The 22,277-nt window shown below is 41.1% G+C and overlaps 1 protein-coding gene across 1 annotated transcript in view; it reads right to left on the bottom strand.

Annotated features, from left to right (window-relative positions):
- The window catches only part of abat (4-aminobutyrate aminotransferase), a 185,317-nt gene extending 169,943 nt beyond the window's left edge, over nucleotides 1–15,374 (bottom strand). Inside the window, exon 1 of the mRNA XM_068003182.1 lies at nucleotides 15,266–15,374. The gene's annotated coding sequence lies outside the window, so the exon portion shown is untranslated. The remainder of the gene's footprint in view (nucleotides 1–15,265) is intronic.
- Nucleotides 15,375–22,277: the final 6,903 nt, after the last annotated feature.

Genomic DNA, 22,277 nt, shown 5'->3' with positions numbered 1-22,277 from the left:
GCTCACTTTTAGGATATTATCCTGAATGTTATTATCCTGAACACAATTTGCAAAGTAACATGTATTCTTAAAAATACATTACACTTTCTCAGGTACTGGATTATATATTTTGCTTTAATCTTGTTGTTAGATTTAGGTATTTTGTTCAATTTAGGTAATTCAAACAATGAATTATGGATGCTAGAATTTGAAAGTTGTAACGGTCTACCAGTTCCCAGCCTTACTTCTACAATACAAATAATGAATTTAATGAGAAATTTTACGTAGTACAGGTGATCAATACATTGAATTACTTAGTTATATCCAGCAACTAAACCAATCCTGGTATACACTTGTCACTAAAGAAGGAACATTACTCTTTTAGTAGTATTGGACATGTACCATTTCGCACCATGTGGAAAAAATATTATACTTATGTCAAAATATCACCAATCCAGTTAGATTTAGGAATCACTTTAAAACCCATAAAACAGACTATTGCAAGAAGCCAGAGAAGTCTTACCACCCCACAATGTAAGCACAGTACATCAATATACTAGCTTGTTGCAGCAGCTGGGTGCAATTAAGAATTTCGAGAAGGGGATGCTGGGTTTCGTGAAACAGGCCTCAAAGATATCTATACAATTGAATCTTGCTCTATGGTGTGTTGATGTTGGATAATCAAATGGTTACGGGTGCCTCGTGAAAGATTAGATTGATTCTCCCGGTCTATTAATAACTGAGACAAACGGATATGTTGAAAATCACTCACATATTTCTAAATGAAATATTTATTTCAGATTTTGGTTATCCAATATTGGAACAAAAAATGTTGAAAAATTATTAGAACTACAAAAGAATTAAGATGAGCCAAAATGTTTGAAGGCTGTTGATGAGATCTTAATATTTCCTTTATGGAAATTATCATCTGGGGGTGCACGCAATTTTTTGGTTGGTCAAGCAATGGGGTAAAGAAGAAATTTATAACAACAACTTACATTTATACAACACTTTTAATGTAGAAAAAACATCCCAAAGTCCTTTAGAAAGGCATACTCAAAAGGATAGACAATGAGCCAAAGAAGGAGATATTAGGAGATGTGAACAAAAGCTTGGTCAAAGAGATGGGTTTTAAGGAGGAGATGGAGGTGGAGAGGCAGAAGGGCTACGGGAGCAATTTCCAGAGCATGGAGCCTGGGCAGCAATGCCGCCAATAGTGGGATAAAGGAAAGGTAGGGGGGTGCACAAGAGGTCAGAGACAGAGGAATGGAGAGTTCGGGTGGGAGGTTGTAGGTATGGACCAGGTTATAGAGATGGGAAATGGTGATGCCATGATAGGGATTTAAAAATGAGAATGAGAATTTTAAATTTGAGGTACAAGGGGATTGGGAGCCAAGGACAGAGATGATGGGTGAGAAGGACTTGGTGTGGGATAAGATATAGGCATCAGAGTTTTGGATGAGCTGAGGTTCACTGAGGTTGGAGAATGGGAGGCTGGGCAAGAGCACATTGGAGTAGTCAAGTCTGGAGTGATATAGGCATAGATGAAGGTTTCAGTAGGAGATGGGCTGAGGTAGGGGCAGAGGCGGAGGATGTTACATAGGTGGAAATATATATTCGTTGAGAATTCTGAAATATTTATTTCAATGTTCGTCACCTATTGTCATATCTTTTGATCTAATTTCCCAATCTACCTTAGCCAACTCACCCCTCATACCTATGTAATTGGCTTTATTTAAGTTTAAGACTCTAGTTTCGGACTTAAGTACATCACTCTCCAACTCAACATGAAATTCTATCATCTTATGATCACTTTTCCCCAGAGGATCCTTTACTATGAAATTAATAATTAACCCTGTCTCATTTAGGAGGGGGACAGTACCTGAGCAGAAAGAACCATTCAACAATATCAGCTAACATGGGACCCAGCAAGGGAAGTCGTATGGTCTGCAGTTTGGTGGGAATAGAGTCGAGGGAGCAGGAAGTGGGTCTTGTGGTCAAGATGAGCTCGGGGAGGGCATGACGGGAGATAAGAGAGAAACTAGAGAAAGATGCAAGTTCAGGGCTAGGGCAGGGGGGAAGCTTAGGGGAAGTTTGGCTTAGTGGGCTAGGGGAAGGGAGGGAAGCGGCAGAGGCACTGGACTACACTGTACGACTCAGCTGCTGTGACTGATCTGCTATTCAGTTGCTTAAGTTTTAAGGTAACTTTGTCTAGCCTTGTCCATCCCCCACCACTGCTGTTATCTGCTCAGCTTATGATGGTCCTACTATATCTACTGGTTTATTAGCTTTATATTGCTACATTGTAGTTAGTGGGTAGAAATTCACTCTCCTGTGCTGCAGGGAAAGGGAGATAGCTAAGCTGGTGGCAACGTAAAATATAAATAACATAACATCTTTTTACATTTAACTTTTGAAAACACCTCCTGTGTTCATGAAATATATTAATTAAATAAATAGGGATAACTAGCTAGCGAATTATACTCAAATATATAAATTATAAAATAAACTTTCCCATAAATACAAGCCTGCAGATCACATTCCTTATTAACCTAGCAGGATATATGTAAGGCCACCACTGAATATCTTTAAGGATTAAAACACTTTATACACTGAAGAAAAACCGGATAAGGCAGTGCTGCAGTCTAGTGTAAATGTAAATACACACATAAGTTCATATTAATCAGCAAATTTTTGAGATCCGTCCCTACTGTTTGATGAAGGGCACACCCATAAGTACAACCAGGCAGATAATTGGTCAGCACTCCAGTCTATGCATGTTTATTACATGTTGCAAGGGAAGCCTCAAATTGCAGAAGTGAACATTCTTCAAATAACATTTTTGGACCTCATCAATGTTAATTGTATCCATGTGATTTATATTAACTAGTGTTAATTCAGGTGGTGCACATCAATTGGAAACTCTCTTGTATCCATTTATAAGAGAGCTAATCTAGGGTATGATGGTGGTAATGTGAATTTCTGTGAATAAAGGCTTGGAAGCAACTGAAGACCAGGTTTTAGTATTCTATCCTTCACCACCTGGCTATCCAGTTTGTATCATGGTAGCAGAGAATGGTTGCCTAAAGGTGGAGGTTGGAAACTACAATTTTTTTTGGACTTAAAACAAAACTTGAAAGCTTAGTGGCCATTGTAGAAAATGTCAGTTCAGCCTGAGATAGTGGCTGGGGTAGGGGATAGAATTGGTGGGAAGGATATGGAGTCTGTCGTGGGGACTGAAAACGAAGGCGACGTTCAGCTGGAAGAAACTGCGGCTCATCCAAGACTGGACGCCAAGATTAGGTAATTGTAATAGGCCTTTGCCTCAACAATGTTAAATATAACACAATCTAAAATAAATGGTCCAGCATTTTGCAAATTACTACTATGAACTAAATTTCAATTTTGTAGTGCTTCTCAGTGGCTTCATATGAAATGATTGCCTTAAGCTTGGGCAAGGATATTGTGCTGAACTGTGAGTGATTCTGAGCTCCCTTGGACAATGTCAGAGCTTTAAACTCATTTTGAAAACACATCACAGCCATACTATGATAGTTTATTCCAAACTGCAGTTAACTGAAGAATATAAGAACATAAGAAATAGGGGCAGGAGTAGGCCATGCGGCCCCTCGAGTCTGCCCTGCCATTCAATAAGATCATGGCTGATCTTTGGCCTCATTTCCACTTTCCCGCCCGATCTCCATATCCCTTGATTCCCCTTGAGTCCAAAAATCTATCTATCTCAGTCTTTAACATATTCAACAATTTAGCATCCACAGCCCTCTGGCGTGGAGAATTACAAAGATTCACAACCCTCTGAATGAAGACATTCCTCCTCATCTCAGTCTTAAATGGCCGACCCCTTATCCAGAGACTATGCCCCCTAGTTCTAGACTTGCCAGCCAGGGGAAACAACCTCTCATTAACTACCCTGTCAAGCCCCCTCAGAATCTTATATGTTTCAATGAGATCACCTCTCATTCTTCTAAACTCCAGAGAGTATAGGCCCATTCTACTTAATCTCTCCTCATAGGACAACCCTCTCACCCCACAAATCAATCTAATGAACCTTCGTTGCACCACGTCTAAGGCAAGTATATCCTTCCTTAGATAAGGAGACCAAAACTGTACACAGTACTCCAGGTGTAGTCTCAGCAAACCCCAGTACAATTGTAGCAAGACTTCTTTACTCTTGTACTCCAACCCCCTTGCAATAAAGGCCAAAATGCCATTTGCCTTACTAATTGCTTGCAGAACCTGCATGCTAACTTTCAGTATTTCTTGTATGAGGACACCCAGATCTCTCTGAACACAAATATTTAATAATTTCTCACCATTTAAAAAATATTCTGTTTTTCTATTCTTCCTTCCAAAGTGAATAACCTCACATTTCTCCACATTATACTCCATCTGTCACCTTCTTGCCCACTCACTATATTCTTTTGCAGACTCTTTTTGTCCCCCTCACAGCTTACTTTCCCACCTACCTTTGTATCGTCAGCAAACTTGGATACATTACACTCGGTCCCTTCATATAAGTCATTAATATAGATTGTAAATAGCCGAGACCCCAGCACTGATCCTTGTGGCACCCCACTAGTTACAGCCTGCCAACCTGAAAATTACCCATTTATCCCTACTTTTTGTTTTCTGTCCGTTAACCAATCCTCTATCCATGCTAATATATTACCCCCAACCCCATGAGCCCTTATCTTGCATAACAACCTTTTATGCGACACCTTCTCAAATGCCTTTTGGAAATCCAAATATACTACATCCACTGATGTCCCTTTATCTACCCTTGTAGTTACATCCTCAAAGATCTCTAATACATTTGTTAAACACGATTTCCCTTTCGTAAAACCATGTTGGCTCTGCCTAATCATATTATGACTTTCTAAGTGCCCTGTTACTACTTCCTTAATAATAGATTCCAGCACTTTCCCGACAACTGATGTCAGGCTAACTGGCCTGTAGTTCCCTGTTTTCTCTCTCCCTCCTTTCTTGAATAGTGGGGTTACATTTGCTACCTTCCAATCTAGAGTCTAGGGAATTTTGGAAGATTAAAACCAATGCATCCATTATCTCTGCAGCCACCTCTTTTAGAACCCTCTGATGCAGGCCATCAGGTCCAGGGGATTTGTCGGCTTTTAGTCCCATTAATTTGTCTAGTACTTCTTCTCTACTGATATTAATTGTTTTAAGCTCCTCACTCTCATTTGCCACTTGGTTCCCCAATTTTTTTTTGTATGCTCTTTGTATCTTCTACTTTGAAGACCAGATACAAAATACTTGTTTAACGTCTCTGCTATTTCCTTATTCCCCATTATAATTTCTCCTGTCCCAGCCTCAAGGGGACCAACGTTTACTTTTGCTAATCTCTCCCTTTTTACATACTTGTAGAAACTCTTACAATCTGTTTTTATATTTCTTGCTAGTTTACTCTCATGTTCTATTTTCTCCCTTTTTATCAATTTTTTTGGTCATCCTTTGCTGGTTTCTAAAACTCTCCCAATCCTCAGGCTTACTACTATTCTTCGCAATATTATAATCCTCTTCTTTTAATCTAATACTATCCTTAATCTTTAGTTAGCCATGGGTGGATCACTTTTCCTGTGGCGTTTTTAATTCTCAATGGAATGTATATTCGTTGAGAATTCTGAAATATTTCTTTAAATGTTGGCCACTGCTTATCTATCATCATATCTTTTGATCTAATTTCCCAATCCACCTTAGCCAACTCACCCCTCATACCTATGTAATTGGCTTTATTTAAGTTTGTGACTCTAGTTTCAGACTTAAGTATGTCACTCTCAAACTCAACATGAAATTCTATTATATTATGATCACTTTTCCCCAGAGGATCCTTTACTATGAGATTAATAATTAACCCTATCTCATTACACAAGGCAAGTTCTAAAATTGCCTGGTCCCTGTTTGGTTCCACGACGTAGTGTTCTAGGAAACTGTCTCGAATGCATTCCATGAACTCATCCTCTAGACTACCTTTGCCAATTTGATTTGCCCAGTCTATATGAAGATTAAAGCCCCCCATGATTATTGCACTATCTTTATTACAAGCTCCTGTTATTTCTTGATTAATACTCTGTCCAACCATACTCATTCTACTTCCTGATCTTCCAAGCCAAGATCCTTTCTCACTACTGTCCTTATGTCATCCTTTATTATCAGCTTTTCCATTCTGCCTGTCATTCTGAAACGTCAAGTACCCTGGAATATTTAGTTCCCAACCTTGGTCACCTTGAAACCACTTCTCTGTAACGGCTATTAGATCAAACTCATTTATCTCTATTTGTGCCACTAATTCATCTATCTTGTTATGAATGCTTCGTGCATTCAGATAAAAAGCCTTTAACTTTAACTTTTTACCATTAGTCCCTGCTTTGACCTTATTCATTGATGCACTATTTCTGTTAAGCCCTCTGTCCCTTCCTGACACACTCTTTAGCCAAATCGCTACATTGCTCTATTGCCTTGTCTTTTCTCTTTAGATTTCTAAATTTCCCCTCACCTGACGCCCCCCGCCACCTCCCCCAATCTACAGCCCTAGTTATTCGATTCGCCAGGACACTGGTCCGAGCCCGGTTTAAACGGAGCATGTCCCAACGAAACAGCTCCCTCTTTTCCCAGTACTGGTGCCAGTGCCCCGTGAATCGAAACCCCTTCCTCCCACACCACTCTTTGAGCCACGCATTTAACTCTCTGATCTGCTTGACCCTAGGCCAATTTCGCGTGGCTCAGGTAATAATCCAGAGATTATTATCTTTGAGGTTCTGCCCATTAATTTCGATCCTAGCTCCTCGAACTCCCTCAGCAGAACCTCATTCTTAGTTCCACCTATGTCGTTGGTTCCCAAGTTGACCACGACAACTAGATCCTCCCCCTTGTGCTCCAAGTTATTTGCCAGCCGCGAGGAGATATCCTTATCCCTGGCTTCAGGACGTTCAGTCATGACTGCAAAGAACAGTACCTATCCCCCTGACTATACTGTCCCGTACCACGACCACATTCTTTTTTACTCCTCCCACTTGAATGGCCCCCTGTACCACTGTGCCATGGTCAGTTTGCCCATCCTCCCTGCAGCCCGTGTTCTCATTCATAAAGGTAGCAAGTACCTCGTACCTGTTGGACAAGGTCAAGGGCTGAGGCTCCTCCATCACTACATTCTGGGTCCCCATACCTGCCTGACTCACAGTCACACACTCCAGTCCCTGACCACTGACTAACACCACAGTACTTCTTAATCTAAGGGGTGTGACTGCCTCCTGGAACAAAGTGTCCCGATAACTCTCCCCTTCCCTGATGCATCGCAATGTCTGCAGCTCGGACTCCAACTCAACAACTCTGAGCCGCAGTTCCTCGAGCTGCAGACACTTACTGCAGATGTGGTTGCTCGCGATCTCACTGGTCTCCATCAACTCCCACATGCTGCAGTTACAACACACCACCTGCCCTACCATCTCTATCTAACCTTGTTTTATTTAATTAGTTTTTAAAAAGCTTTTATTCAACTGGTTATTTATAGTTTTATTAATCTAGTTAATAATCTAGTTTAAGTTATTAATTTAATAAAATAATAGCAGTTTTATTCGCCCAGCTCTTAATTTAACCCACTGCCCTAACTTAGAGAGGAAAAAATGCTATAAACTTACCAGTCAATCACCTACCTGCTGTCCTTTGACGTCACGCCTTGATTTTTTTCGATCCTACCGAATTTATCCTGAAGATTTACCACTTCCGCTGCTCCGAGTTAGTTTAGGCCTTCGATCCCCGACTTTTATTTACTTGCCTCTGCCACTCCGGTCCCCGCTCCCGCCTCCGCTGCCCTCAGAGCTCTTCCTCTCTGGTCACTGTCCATCCCCTCTACACCTAATTCCCCCCTCACCAAATTCTCAAGTTCCCATTCTGTTCGCAATCCATTCCGTTCACTCTGTGCAATGAGAAAGGTTCTCAAAAGTGTCACCAGGATCAAAGATCCTGGTGACACTTTTGAGAACCTTTCTCATCGTTCACCTGACGAAGGAGGAAGCCTCCGAAAGCTTGTGAATTTAAAATAAAATTGCTGGACTATAACTTGGTGTTGTAAAATTGTTTACAAGGATCAAAGAATGCAGCATGACAGAAAACACAGGAACACACCTACATAGTAGATGCCAGGAGTAAGCACTGAAGCTTCCTGTATTCACCAGTTGTAACAGGAACATTTACAATAGTTATGGTTTGGAAAAAATGATGTTGTAACAAGCCACGCAATCAACAAAAATGCAATAAAACCATTACCATGGAAATAAATATATGATAGGATGTTCGAATTGCAGACTGCTCTTACTGAATCAGTTCCACTAAGGTTATCAGTGCTCTGAAAACTGCCCTATGGGAGAATGTTAAAATAGATAACTAAATCAGGCAGCACAACTGAAACCCAGCTGGAAGCTGAGGGAGACCCAAAACTGTCCTGGCAGAATGTCTACACTACTCTGAAACACAATTATTCATTCATATGCATGCACATACTGTGGTCCGATTATTCTTTTTGGAACATGGAAATAATTTAGTGTCATTTTGGCAGTGTCACTCTAATCTTCATGCATAAGCCACAGTTGTGGGGCATTACTGTCAAGCCCAATTGAGTTGCTTGATATTCACCTGTGCATGCTTTCTTGCAGGGGTCAGGGTACAGAAGCAGGCATTCTGGCCATTTTCCTCCTCTCTAGCTCAGACACTGAAACCATTGTATTGCCCGCACCAACCATCAGTGGAGCCCTGGCATAAGGAATATTTTAAACTTGAAGGCATCAAAATGAAATGCGAATAGTTTGACCTTCAAACAAATGGGCAATAGTTCTTGATTTTATATTCATGCTGCCTTTTGTAATGTGTGGATCTCTGAAGAAAGTTATGTGGTTAGTACAAAGGCTTGGTGATTCTGCATAGAAAAGGAGGGGATTTTTTTTTATATACTGTTCAGCGTAAACTGCATCTGCGCACACCAGCATAAGCATCACAGGCCAGTAGCTGATATCCTTGTTGAGGTTATGACAGTAGAGCTTTGCGTCTTGTGCATTGACATTTGAATGGCATAGTGATATTTTAAAAAGTCCAGAGCTTCAGAATGGATTATCTAGCTAGAATGCTTTATTCCCCCTCCCCATGTTTAAATGAGAAATTAAGAATATTTTGTCATATAACATTTTAAATAAATTTGCCTATAAATACTGGGTGTCTGCACCTCTTTTCCACTTTTTACTAGCCCCTGTCATACAGATGTGCAATTTGCTGAGATATGGGGACAGGCTTCATGTCCATCTTTAGATAATAACAATACATATTATTTATTTCTAAAATAAATTTTTTAAAATATATCTAAATGCACATGTCAGTGTGGTACTGAGCCATATAGACCAAAAAGATCCTAGGTTTGATTCCTGCTCTATGCTGAGATAGCTGATCTTGGTCAAGACTGCAATAAAGGTAATATAGTTGGCCTCACCGCCCTTGGACTGGATCAGCCAGGGTTCCCTCTGTGACTTTATTGGAAAGTGTGTTTGTGTGGACATCAGGATCTGGCTCAGAGGTCTGTGCTAGGATCTCTTTTGTTTTTTTATTTATATAAATGACTTGGACAAAAGAACAAAAGGAATGATATTGAAGTTTGCTAATGATATCAAATTAAGAAACAAGAAAAACAATGAAGAAGAATGCAGGAGAGTCATAAGATGAGGTTGTGGTGTAGTCATATAGGTGGCAAATGCAATTCAATGTACAGAAATGTGTAATAATACATTTTGGGGAAAAACTATTACATAATTGGTGCTGAACAGTTGTTTTTTGGACCGGTGGGAAGTGGTGAATGGTTGGTTTTCGGACTGCAGGGAGATGTACAGTGGTGTTCCGCAGTATTAGGACCACTGCTTTTCTTGATATATATTAATGACTTGGACTTGGGTGTGCAGGGCACAATTTCAAAGTTTGCAGATGACACAAAACTTGGAAGGGTAATAAACAGTGAGGAGGATAGTGATAGACTTCAAGAGGATACAGACATGCTGGTGGCATAGACGGACACGTGGCAGATGAAATTTAACGCAGAAAAATGCAAAGCAATACATTTTGGTAGGGAGAATGAGGAGAGACAATATAAACTAGAGGGCACAACTCTAAAAGGGGTACAAGAACAGAGAGATCTAAGGGTATATGTGCACAAATCGTTGAAAGTGGCAGGACAGATTGAGAAAATGGTTAAAAAAGCATACGGGATCCTGGACTTTATAAATAGAGGCACGGAGTACAAAAGTATGGAAGTCATGATGAACCGTTATAAAACACTGGTTTGGCCACAGCTGGAGTATTGCGTCCAGTTCTGGGCACCGCACTTCAGGAAAGATGTGAAGGCCTTAGAGATGATGCTGAAGAGATTTACTAGAATGATTCCAGGGATGAAGGACTTTAGTTACATGGATAGACTGAAGAAGCTGGGGTTGTTCTCCTTGGAACAGAGATGGTTGCGAGGAGATTTGATAGAAGTATTCAAAATCATGAAGGATCTAGACAGAGTAGATAGAGAGAAACTGTTCCCATTGATGGAAGGGTCAAGAACCAGAGGACATAGATTTATGGTGATTGGCAAAAGAACCAAAGGTGACATGACGAAAAACCTTTTTACACAGTGAGTGGTTAGGATCTGGAATGCACTGCCTGAGTGGGTGGTGGAGGCAGGTTCAATCATGGCCTTCAAAAGGGAACTGGATAAGTACTTGAAAGGAAAAAAATTGTAGGGCTACGGGGAAGGGGCAGGGGAGTGGGACTAGCTGGATTGCTCTTGCATAGAGCCAGTGCAGACTCGATGGGCCGAATGGCCTCCTTCCGTGCTGTAACCCTTCTATGATTCTACGATAATTTAAAAGGAAATTGGCTAAATATACACAAACGACCTCTGACTGTGTTGTAATTTTTATGATTCTATGTATCCTTGGTGGAATTTTCCAAGGCTCTGCGACTTATCAGAAAATTGTAAGTGTGCTGCCCATGATTTTCCATCCACTGACACTAATGGATGAAAAGTCATAGGCAATGCATCACCGATCTTCCAGTGAACCACCCATCCGCTGTTTGCAAGGTCCTGATGGTGGCAAGGCGCCTTACAAAGTTCCACCACTTTGATGTAAGACATGCACTTAGACCTAAGTCAATCCCATCAGTGTTAAATGTGTTTTTCATGTTGTCAAATTTACATGGTTCCCCTTTAGAACTCACTGTTTGAATCATTTTAGTGGAGCATGTACCTGCCAGGTTGACATATGGCAAGAGGATTTCTTTGCAGCATATTTGTTGCACAGTAATGAAAAAAGTGGGTTTTAATGACTATTTCATTACAGAATGTTTATGTTTTTTTAACTGTTAAAAACAAAATACTCAGGAACAAAAAAGCTTTGTAAATAAACTATCAGCAATTCTAACCCTGCATTTTTATTTCTTTGGAGCAGACGCACTGCAAAGGAAACCCGTTTGATGTCATTCTTTCCCACATGCTTTACTAAATGGTTACCTCACACAGGACTTGACAAGAGACCCTTGCAAATCCAATTTATTAAAAATGAGCTTCATATCGCATCGCACAAGATTGACAGTAGGTGCGATGTGATATGAACTCTAACCTTCTCCACATTCCCTAACCTATAGATTTTGGCATTAGCCCTCAATTTATGTTCCTTTTAAATTATTGACAAGTATCATTCTTACATGTAACAATGCAAAAACTATGTTAGCAGAACTCCTGTCAACTTAATGGAGGAATATATTGCCTAGAATACTACGAGCCATGCAGACCAAGAAAGCCCCAAGTTTGATTCCCATTCTGTGTTGAGTTAACTAGTTTCAGACAGAGTGATGGTAGCGATGCTGGATTTTATCTCAGTGCTCCTATGTAAGGAGAGAAAACAAATTGCTGCAAGAATGGTCACAAGGACAGTTTGAATATTTAAGTTACATTCATAAAACAGAAAACTAAAACACAAGTGGTAGAAGTGGCACCAAAATCCTTCACCTTTGTTACAGTTCCACAATACATTCCAACCAGGTTGAAAAGATATGTATTGCATGCACATACAGCACTGTTCCCTGTAGTATCAAAACTGCAAGTTGTCATACTTTTAAACAGGTTCTGTGTCATTGTGTCACTTCACCAAGATATTACAACAGTGTTGATCAATCTTTCCCATGCTTTGACAGAAACTGGCACTAATTTCTTTGCCTCCAGCCAGTTCCTCAGCCAGATTCCTACAGAACTAGCTTTTAATATTACATAAATACATTAAAAATGGAGTTACCCAGGCTAACAGAAGTGTAGAATAGTTTAAATAAACACACACACACCAGCAGATTACACTATATAACAAATCATTTCGAAGGGACTGAATGTCCAATCCATATTAAACTCTAACAATGTTTTGATCTCATTGTGTCACTGCCTTCAAACACACCCCTATGAATTGATACCACTGATGCAGTATGAATGAGACAGATTCAGATCTCAGTAAAAGGTTATTTTTTAAATCTCATTTCAAAACTACTTCTGTTTTGGGATCTAACAACAAAGTAGCAAGATCTCAGCAACTGGTTCCATATTTCAGGAGCATTCAGTGATATTAGTTTCTGAAAATAAAAAACAACTGTTCAACTCTTAAGACACTGCATAAAATATATTGATCAATTATTTCTGCCTTGGTCCCTTGCAAAAATGCCCATCTTTTAACAACAACTTGCATTTATAGAGCTCCTTTAACGAGGAAGTGTAATCAGATAAAAATCGACACAGATCCAAAGGAGATATTAGGTGGGGTGACTAAAAGTTTGGTCACAGAGGTGGGTTTTAAGGGGGTGTTAAAGGAGGAGAGGAAGGTCGAGAGATTCAGGGAAGGAATTCCAGAGCATAGAGCCTAAATGATTAAAGGACGGCCGCAATAGTGGGGTCAAGGGAGTGGGGATGCACAAGAGGCCAGAATTGGAGGAAGGCAGCATTCTTTGAGGGTTGCGGGGCTGAAGGTGACAGAGATAGGGAGGGGTGAGGCCTTGAAGGGAATTAAACATGAGGATGATGAAATATCGAAGGATCGAGAACCTTCATCACTCGGACTGCAGCGGTTAAAGGCAGTGGCTCACCACCATCTTCTCAAGGGCAATTAGGGATGGGCAATAAATGCTGGCCTCACCCACATCCCATGAACGAATAAAAAATGAGAATTTTAAATTTGAGGCATTAGAGGACTAGGAGCCAGTGTGATGGATAGTTGGGACATGGTGTGGAATAGGATAGCAAAGTTTTGGATGGGCTGATGTTTATGGAGGGCGGACATTGGAAGGCCAGCCAGTAGAACATCGGAATAGTCAAGTCTGGAAGTGACAATGGCATGGATGAGGGTTTCAGCAGCAGATGGGCTGAGGCAGGGATGGAGATTGACGATGTTCTATAGTTGTAAATAGGCTGTCTTTGTGCTGAAGAGCATATGGGGTTTGAAGCTCAGCTCAGCATCAAATAGGACACTGAAGTTGAAAACAATATGGTTCAACCTGAGTCAGTGGCTGGGGTGGGGGTTGGAATCGGTGGCAAAGATACGAGGTTTGCGGCAAGGGTCGAAGACGATGGCTTCTGACTTCCCAATGATTAACTGATGGAAATTGCTGCTCATTCAGGACTGGATGTAAGACTCGCAGTCTGACAACACAGAGGCAGTGGAGGGGTCAAAAGAGATGGTAGAGAGGTAGAGCTGGGTGTCGTCAGCGTACATGTGGAACTTGATACTGTGTCTTTGCATGATGTTGCCGCGGGGAAGCATGTGGATGAGGAAGAGGAGGGAATCAAGGATCGATCCTTGGGAGACTCCTGAGGTAATAATGCAGGGGCTAGAAGAGAAGCCATTGCTGGAGATAGTTGTGTTAAAAGATGCAGGGGTCGAGAAGAACAAGGATAGTACACCATAGTCACAGTCACAAAGGGTGTTAATTGTGACTTTGATTAGGGCCTTTTCAATGCTGTAGCAAGGCAAAAATCTGATTGGAGAGATTCAAACATGGAGTTACAGGAAAGATGGGCAATTTGGAAGGCGACAACACATTCAATGTCTTTAGAGAGAAAAGGGAGGTTCTAGTTGGGACAGTAGTTTGCAAGGACAAAGGGTAGTTTTTTTGAGGTGGGAGGTGATGATGATGGTTTTGAAAGAGAGGGGGACTGTACCTGAGTAAAGGGAGTCATTTACAATGCCAGTTAGCATGGGGGGGGGGGGGGGGGGGAGGGGGGAGGAAGTAAGGGAAGTTGGGTGATCAGCAATTTAGTGAGAATGGGGTCAAGAGGTGGGTCTGATGGACAAGATGAGCTCGGAGAGCGAATGAGGGGAGATAGGAGCGAAACTAGACTTGGGTTCAGTTTTCATTATATAATTATTTGACATATAAAAAGTGGAGTTAATTACTCAGGACGACAGTCCGACCAAGAGGCGTCCTCTTCACAAACAAATATTTTTTGAAGGGGGACAGAAAAGGTATTTGCATATCATTTTCATGGCTGTTTTACCATCATGTCATGATATTCGATCCTTGTAAACAACCTCAAAAAGGCTTGTCACTTTCCACAAACACTTGTACCTCTTGAATTGCGGTGTAACTGTGCTTTACCGAATCTTTCCATTTAATACGATATATACACTCGGTCCAATGCTTAAAATAAACCACTCCGTGCATACATCAAGTCTTCTTAAATTTGTGTTACCATATAATTGTAAATGTTCTCAAGATTGTGATAGGACTATACCAATTCACCATTTTTAACCGGGAGACGTATGAAAAGATGTCACTGCAAACGAGCAATTCCATTCATTAGCCCGTTTGTTCGAGCCGCCAGAACTCTCGGGTGTTTACTTTAAACAAAAGCTGAAAAAAAGACTGGGTATTTAGCGAAGTGGCTGAACACACGGGCAGCACCAAAGTCCTTCCCATTTCCGATACAACTGGCGCAATGGAACTACGAACCACCATCAGCCGGTTCCTGCTAGATGGGAGAGCGAAGAAGCACAAGCTGCAGCGAGCGATCATCGCTTGCTTGGATTACCAAAAAAAAAATAAACATCAGCACCAATAATCACTCCACCACTAATGTTAACGCAGCGATGCACGGGCACGACCGCTTCTTGCGCGAACATGTACCTCGATACAATGAGCAGCGAAAAAAAATCATGTTGGATCAGTCGCAGGCTAGAAAGCAGGCGGCGCTTACCTTGCCCGATGTGCCTCAGACGTGAATCAGCACTCGCAGTTGAGGGATCAGTGTGGCGAGGTGTGATACAGCACTTATTGTAAGCAGTGCCTTTTAATGATTAGCTTCCAGTCGCTGCACAAATTCAATCAACTGTCAAACTACGATCTGGGCGTAAGAGTGTCTCAACCAATGACGTCTCGGCCCTGCAGTGACTGACAAAAACAACCCACTGTCACTTTCGTCCTGTCCTGAACAAACCCCATTGGTCTGACTACACTGTTTCAAACCTTCAAACATAAAACAGCCTCGCGAATATTTTACTTTGCGATCCTTTCGTAAAGTTCTGTTGTTATCAGTTGCAAAAGAAAATCATGCATATATCTGAATGGAGGAACATGTTGCCTTGCACAGCACGGGAAGATTTAAGGAAGATTTGGTTTATATGTATCATAATGACAGTGCATCAGAAACACTGCCAATGCAGATATCTCTCCACGCAAATGACATGCAATTGTTACGGGCTCTTTTTCTCTCCAGAATGTTTATCATCCCATTTTATATAAAGGATCATAATATTTGCGGGTGTATTCACATACCTTACTTTCTACAAGGGCTAGAAGCAGCCTGCTCTGAAAAAAAATATGCTGGCATGGTCCCATATTGGCTTTTAGGAAAGTTCATGATGCAGCAAATACTGAACTGCTCAATGTCAACTGCTGCAACGTGGTCTTCAGGACATGTGGGTTTCCAAACAATCATTCACAGCAAACGTGATCAGTAATATTATTTTCTCATTGAATCATTGTGTATTTCTGTTAAAATTTGGTAAAATAATGTGCAAGTCATTTTATTACGTAGGTTGTTAACCTGGAGATCACTGAGGTCAATGGATTTCCGTATTTATTGAATTACTAGCAGGTTATTTCTGTTACTTATATTAAGCAAAAACTTGCCAGGCATCTGCAAATACAATTAACTGCTAGCAATTGTGCAAAAGTGACCCAAAATGACTTGTCCTCCAAATTTCCATCCTGTTAAAGGGAGGAAGAGGGAAGAGAAGAGACAGGCTAGCTTTGACTTGGCAGTTCCATCATGGTCCAGCCAAGATTGTTAGGATGCAAGTTCACTTCCACTGTTATTCCTGATAAAATATTTGCATTTCACATCACATGTTTTAAAGGGCTTCACACACACTGAATTACATTTTGAAACTACTTTGTTGATGAGGGAAACCTGGTAGAGACAATGGGCCAGAAATCACTCAGAGCACCGAGGCACCGATCATTGTCGCTCCTTCGAATTAAATTAACAAAATTACTTATTGCGGTCTGTGGCATCAAATTGCTTGAATTTGAACTTTAAAAATATTGTGCACTATCAACCCAGCCTCTGAGCTGCGTGAGTTGCCGCGGCTGGAAAAGCCTGAGAGGGAAGACACGCCCACAAAATCTGTCAGGAAGAGATGTCACACCCACAGATTCAGCCTGCATTGCTCAAGCAGGCAAGCAGACTTCATTCATTGAAAGTTAGTATTCTGTATGTAATTGTAAATTTAACAATTAATAAAAAGCCAAAGAAATAATTGAATTAAACAAAAGAGACAGAAGGGATAAATAAAATTTTTAAAAATAATTTTTTAGTTCAAATTTTTTTTTAATGACCAAAAACTATTAAAATAAGGAGTAATATGAGATGCCACATTTTTAACAGTTAACTTTTAGTTGTTTGGCAGTCATTAAGACTTACTGTGCTGTTAAAACTTAGGTTAGACCTGTATTTTTAAGCATTCCTGTTTGGTGGCATAAATAGTTACTTTCCAGCTGGACAGATAAACAAGTTTGCACTTTTTTAATGATTTCCCTGATTGCAGCATGCCATGTCCCTTTAATTCGAAGCTGCCATATCGCCGGCAAACCAGTAGGAGCAACTTGCACGTGCGATTGCCGGAACTTGCTCCTCCATCTCACCACTAACAACGGAGAGCGCTGTTGAGCTTCTCCATTATTTCAGGAGCGATTTTTGTCCCATTGTCGACCTGGACTTTCAGCATGCATTTGATAAAGTACCACATAAGAGGCTTCTCTATAAGATTGAATCTTCTGAAATTATTGGTAATCTACTGAGCTGGATTGAAATCTGCCTGAAGCCCGCAGGCAGAAAGTGGTTGCAGATGGATTTGAATTTGCTTGGAGACTGTTCACCAGTGGTATCCTGCAGGGATCGGTGTTAGGACTGTTGCTATTTACTATCTTCATTAATGATCTAGATGGAAGGGTTGGGGGAATGATCTGCAAGTTTGCAGATGATACAAAGATATGTGCGAGAGCAAGGACTATAGAGAATTCTCGACTACTGCAAGCAGATTAAGATGCGCTGGTAGAATTGGGCCCATAACTGGCAAATGATGTTTAACTTAGAAAAGTGCAGTGTTGTACATGTGGGCAGGTCAAATGCTGAGCATGCATACTCCCTTCAAAGAAAAGAACTAAAGCCAATGTTGAAAGAAAGAGATCTGGGCATTCTAGTGCTTAGATATCTAAAGGTTCATGGCCAATGCCATGAAGCTATAGCTAGAGCGAATAGGGTGTATTTACAGGACAATTAACAACAAAACAAAGCATTCTACTTTTGTCCTTGTACAAGACCTTGGTTAGGCCTCAGTTAGAATACTGTGTCCAGTTTTGGTCTCTGCACATGGTGGGTGATATTGAGGGTTTCGAAAAGGTTCAGAGGAGGGCCACAAGATTAATTCCCAGTCGAAAGCATCTTAGTTACCTAGATAGGTAACTGGACCTCAAAGAGCTGGGTCTCTATACTTTAGAGAAGCATAGACTTAGGGATGATTTGATCAAGGTTTATAAAATGATGAAGGGATTAGATTGTGTCTCTGTAGACACATTGTTTCAACTGAATTGGTTAGGGAGGACCAGGGGTCATACTTCCAAGCTAAGTATGGCAGAAATAGATTAGACGTTGGAAGGTTCTTCTTTTCTCGGAGAATGGTGGACCTGTGGAACAGGTTGCTGGCTTGTGCAGTGGACACTGATTTGCTGAATTCCCTCAAGCAAGAGCTGAATCTGTTTGTGGCTGGGGTGGAGATCTCCTTGTACAAGAGTTAGATACCTGGTAATGTTAATCAGCGTCAGATTTTGACTTTGTGCGATAGTATAAAATGGATGATAGCGAATCGGCAGCCTGTTTTACATCACTCCTGATTTTTATTTCCATTGAAGTTATTGGAAATAAATATCATGAGAGATGTAAAACAGGCTGCTGATTTGCTATTAACAATTTTCCACTATCGCCCAAGGTTACGATCTACCACAGTGACCATAAAACCAACTAATATTGCATTTACATTGCCTGGTTCATTATGGTCAAGACCACTGGTTTGTAATTAGCTTGGAAAAATGGATGGAATTGCAGAATGTGATTTCTAAAACACCAGTCTAAAAATCTCAGAATCCCATGTAGCAAAAACAGAATTTGACTCAGTCGGTTACCTTAAACCAATGGCCCCAATTGTAAATGGAAGAATTGTGGAATGCAATCCCGAAAAATACTGATAAAAACACCATGTAATTAAAACACTATCCAGGCTCACACAGGAAGCATGACCACTTGTGCAAGGTACCAAACAGATGCTGGCACCCATGGAACTGTAGCCCAGTCAAGAGTCTGCATTTTTCAGGGGACTTTAATCAACACAAAAACTGGCCGTGTAGTTGATAGTGAAGAGGATAGCTGTAGACTCCAAGAAGATATCAATGGGTTGGTGGAGTGGGCGGAAAAGTGGCAAATGGAGTTCAACCCGGAGAAGTGTGAGGTAATACACTTAGGGAGGGCAAACAGTAAAAGGGAATACGCAGTAAACAGGAATATATTGAGAGGGGTAGAGGAAGTGAGAGACCTTGGAGTGCATGTGCACAGGTCCCTGAAGGTGGCAGTACAGGTAGATAAGGTTGTGAAGAAGGCATACGGAATGCTCTCCGTTATTAGCCGAGGTATAGAATACAAAAGCAGGGATGTAATGATGGAACTGTATAAAACGCTGGTAAGGCCACAGCTGGAGTATTGTGTGCAGTTCTGGTCACCACATTACAGGAAGGATGTAATTGCTCTGTAAAGAGTGCAGAGGAGATTTACAAGAATGTTGCCAGGGCTTGAAAATTGCAGCTACGAGGAGAGATTGGATAGGCTGGGGTTGTTTTCCTTGGAGCAGAGGTGGCTGAAGGGAGACTTGATTGAGGTGTACAAAATTATGAGGGGCCCAGATAGAGTAGACAGGAAGTACCTGTTTCCCCTAGTGGAAAGTTCAAGAACTAGAGGACATAGATTTAAGCTGATTGGCGGAAGGATTAGAGGGGACAGTGAGGAAAAACTTTTTTACTCAGAGGGTGGTGGGTGTATGGAATTCACTGCCCGAATCGGTGGTAGAGGCAGGAACCCTCAACTCTTTTAAAAAGTACCTGGACCTGCACCTAAAGTGCTATAAGCTGCAGGGCTACGGACCAGGTGCTGGAAGGTGGGATTAGAATGGGCACCTGGTTGTTGTTCGAGCTAGCGTGGACACGATGGGCCGAATGGCCCCCTTCTGTGCTGTATCTTTTCTATGGTTCTAAAACAATGCAGAATTAGATCCCACATAACCAGATGAAGTGTACAAGTAATTACTAATTACGTACCACATGCCAATTCTGAGTCTTGGATTTTATCCAGGATATGTTCTCTATCTCCATGATCTGTGTAATGGTAGATGTGGGAATTGTTGAACCTATTTGTTTCAAAAGGGATAAGGTTACTCATGCTAGTTGATGCCTTCACTAATGATGCGTTGCATAGCATCATAAGGGATAGTTTTGGAGTGTTCTGGACATTTCTGAAAGAATTAGGGTACTCCTTTCCACAGAGTTGTTAGCAATCTCACCTGCGGATATCACGCACTCTATTTGCAATCCTGAACAATGGGCTAACCAGTGGGATACAATGGTGGGTGCCCACATGCAATATTATAGCTTTGCACAGCTCCAAAGGGGATGCTGAAAGTATTAATTGCAAGATACAAGGGGAATCAGTCCCATTTGTTGATTAATGGTGGATGCCAAGTTTAACCTGGACACAATCCTTTGGGACGAAGGCCACTTTGACTTTTCTCAACTTTTATCAATGGCAGAAAAGTCCCAATATAGGTTAAACTTGTAGTTTATAATACATGTGTCGAAACAGTTCTCTCATAGTTCAGAACTTGCAGGCATGTAATTGAAGAGTTTCCTATGTCTCACATATGAAATAGAGGAGCAAGCTGCAAGGTGGATTTCTGTCAAAAAGGACAATGATTGCAGGAAGAGAGGTCTGTGGTTTGTCTTTGAGCATTATCAAAGGGGAGACAAGTCTGCTACGCATCATTGGACTTGGATGTCTCAAGCATCCAGGTGGCTGGCATATTGCAAATGGTCCTGCATAGGTCCTTCCATACAGCTAACCATGACTATATTAACTTTGGTAGGACAATAGAGCTTTTTCAATTACAGTATTCCACAGTTGTCATGACCTCGTCGAGTCGCTGGATGCGCCTGAAGTTTCACTTCGATGCATTTAAGAGGCTGGATAAGTATATGAGGGAGAAAGGAATAGAAGGATATGATGATAAGGTTAGATGAAGTAGGGTGGCAGGAGGCTCGTGTGGAGCATAAACACTGGCATAGACCAGTTGGGCTGAATGGCCTGTTTCTGTGCTGTAAATTCAATGTGATACTCTGCAGTCTGCTGTGCAAGAACACAAATATACTGGTAATGAAACAAAGGTCAACTTTTAAACTACGAGAATGCAAGATGGGTGTTACTGAGTTGTTGGAGTATTCCCTAATATGGCTCAGTTCTATTTGTATTCCTCTTGGAAATGGTGGTCAGCCATGTTACTTATTGTCATACTGCTGTTCTGGTCTCAGTTGTTGATAGAGCATTGGAAATTTAGGCCAGAGATTTATCTTCAGGTGTTCTCCTTTTAAAGTACTAACAGGCTCTCTGTTCCTTCTCAGTTGAGGCTTTTGCTACGGAAGCTTCAGGGTGCCATTTTTAGCTGTGGACTTGTACCAACCATAAACTTGGTTGAGGTTTCCCAAAGTCCTTTCATGTAGGATAAGTACAATAAGCAGAGAAAGAGATGCGGGTAAAAATCGCTCGGAGAAGTGAACCAACAGCGCTCGCCACTCCATGGATTTATACTAACCCACAAACTTTTCTTCGGCCACTTCCTTGAATAGGAAGCGGAGAAGAGTCCAGCATCAGTTCAAGTGAAGCTAGGACCCTGGGAGAAGCGAGAGGAGTGATCTCTCCCCTCGACCAATCAGATCGCAGCATTTTTGACAGCTGCATTCACTGTCTCTGCAGGCTTGGAGCGTTAAACCAGGATGTGAAAGGTACAAAATTTGTAATCAATGTAAAAACAGTTATAGACAGCAAAAAAAAGGGTAAGAAATAATTGAATTAAATAAAAGAGACAGAAGGGAAAAGTAAAAAAAAATTTAAAAACTTTTTTTTAATGACCAAAAACTATTAAAATAAGGAGTAATGGGACTGCACATTTTTTAAAATTAAATTTTAGTTGTTTGGCAGTCATTAAGACTTACCATGCTGTTAAAACTTAGTTTAGACCTGTACTTTTAAGCGTACCTGTTTGGTGGTGTAATTAGTTACTTTCCAGCTGGGCAGATAAGCCAGTTTGCACTTTTACAATGATTTCGCTGATTGCAGCAGCGATATACCTTTAATTCAAAGCTGTCAAATCGCTAGCGAACCAGTAGGAGCAAGTTCCGGATTTCCACGTTTCACTGCGTATGTGCGAACATCGGAACTAGCTACCCTATTTTGTCACTAACAGAGAGCGCTGTTGAGCTCTCCATTATTTCGGGAGCGATTTCTGCTCCATGGTATTCATCCCATCAGTCTGAACTGGATTCAAACCAGGTGCCAGAAGTAAAAAAGTAAATCAATGTGCCAACAATTTTCTCCAATAAAATACTTAAGAAAG

This window comes from Heptranchias perlo, chromosome 22 (genome assembly GCF_035084215.1).
Source record: "Heptranchias perlo isolate sHepPer1 chromosome 22, sHepPer1.hap1, whole genome shotgun sequence".
Classification (NCBI taxonomy): Eukaryota; Metazoa; Chordata; class Chondrichthyes; order Hexanchiformes; family Hexanchidae; genus Heptranchias; species Heptranchias perlo.
The sequence above is the reverse complement of the archived record's forward strand: the minus strand, read 5'-3'. Positions and strand labels throughout refer to the sequence as shown.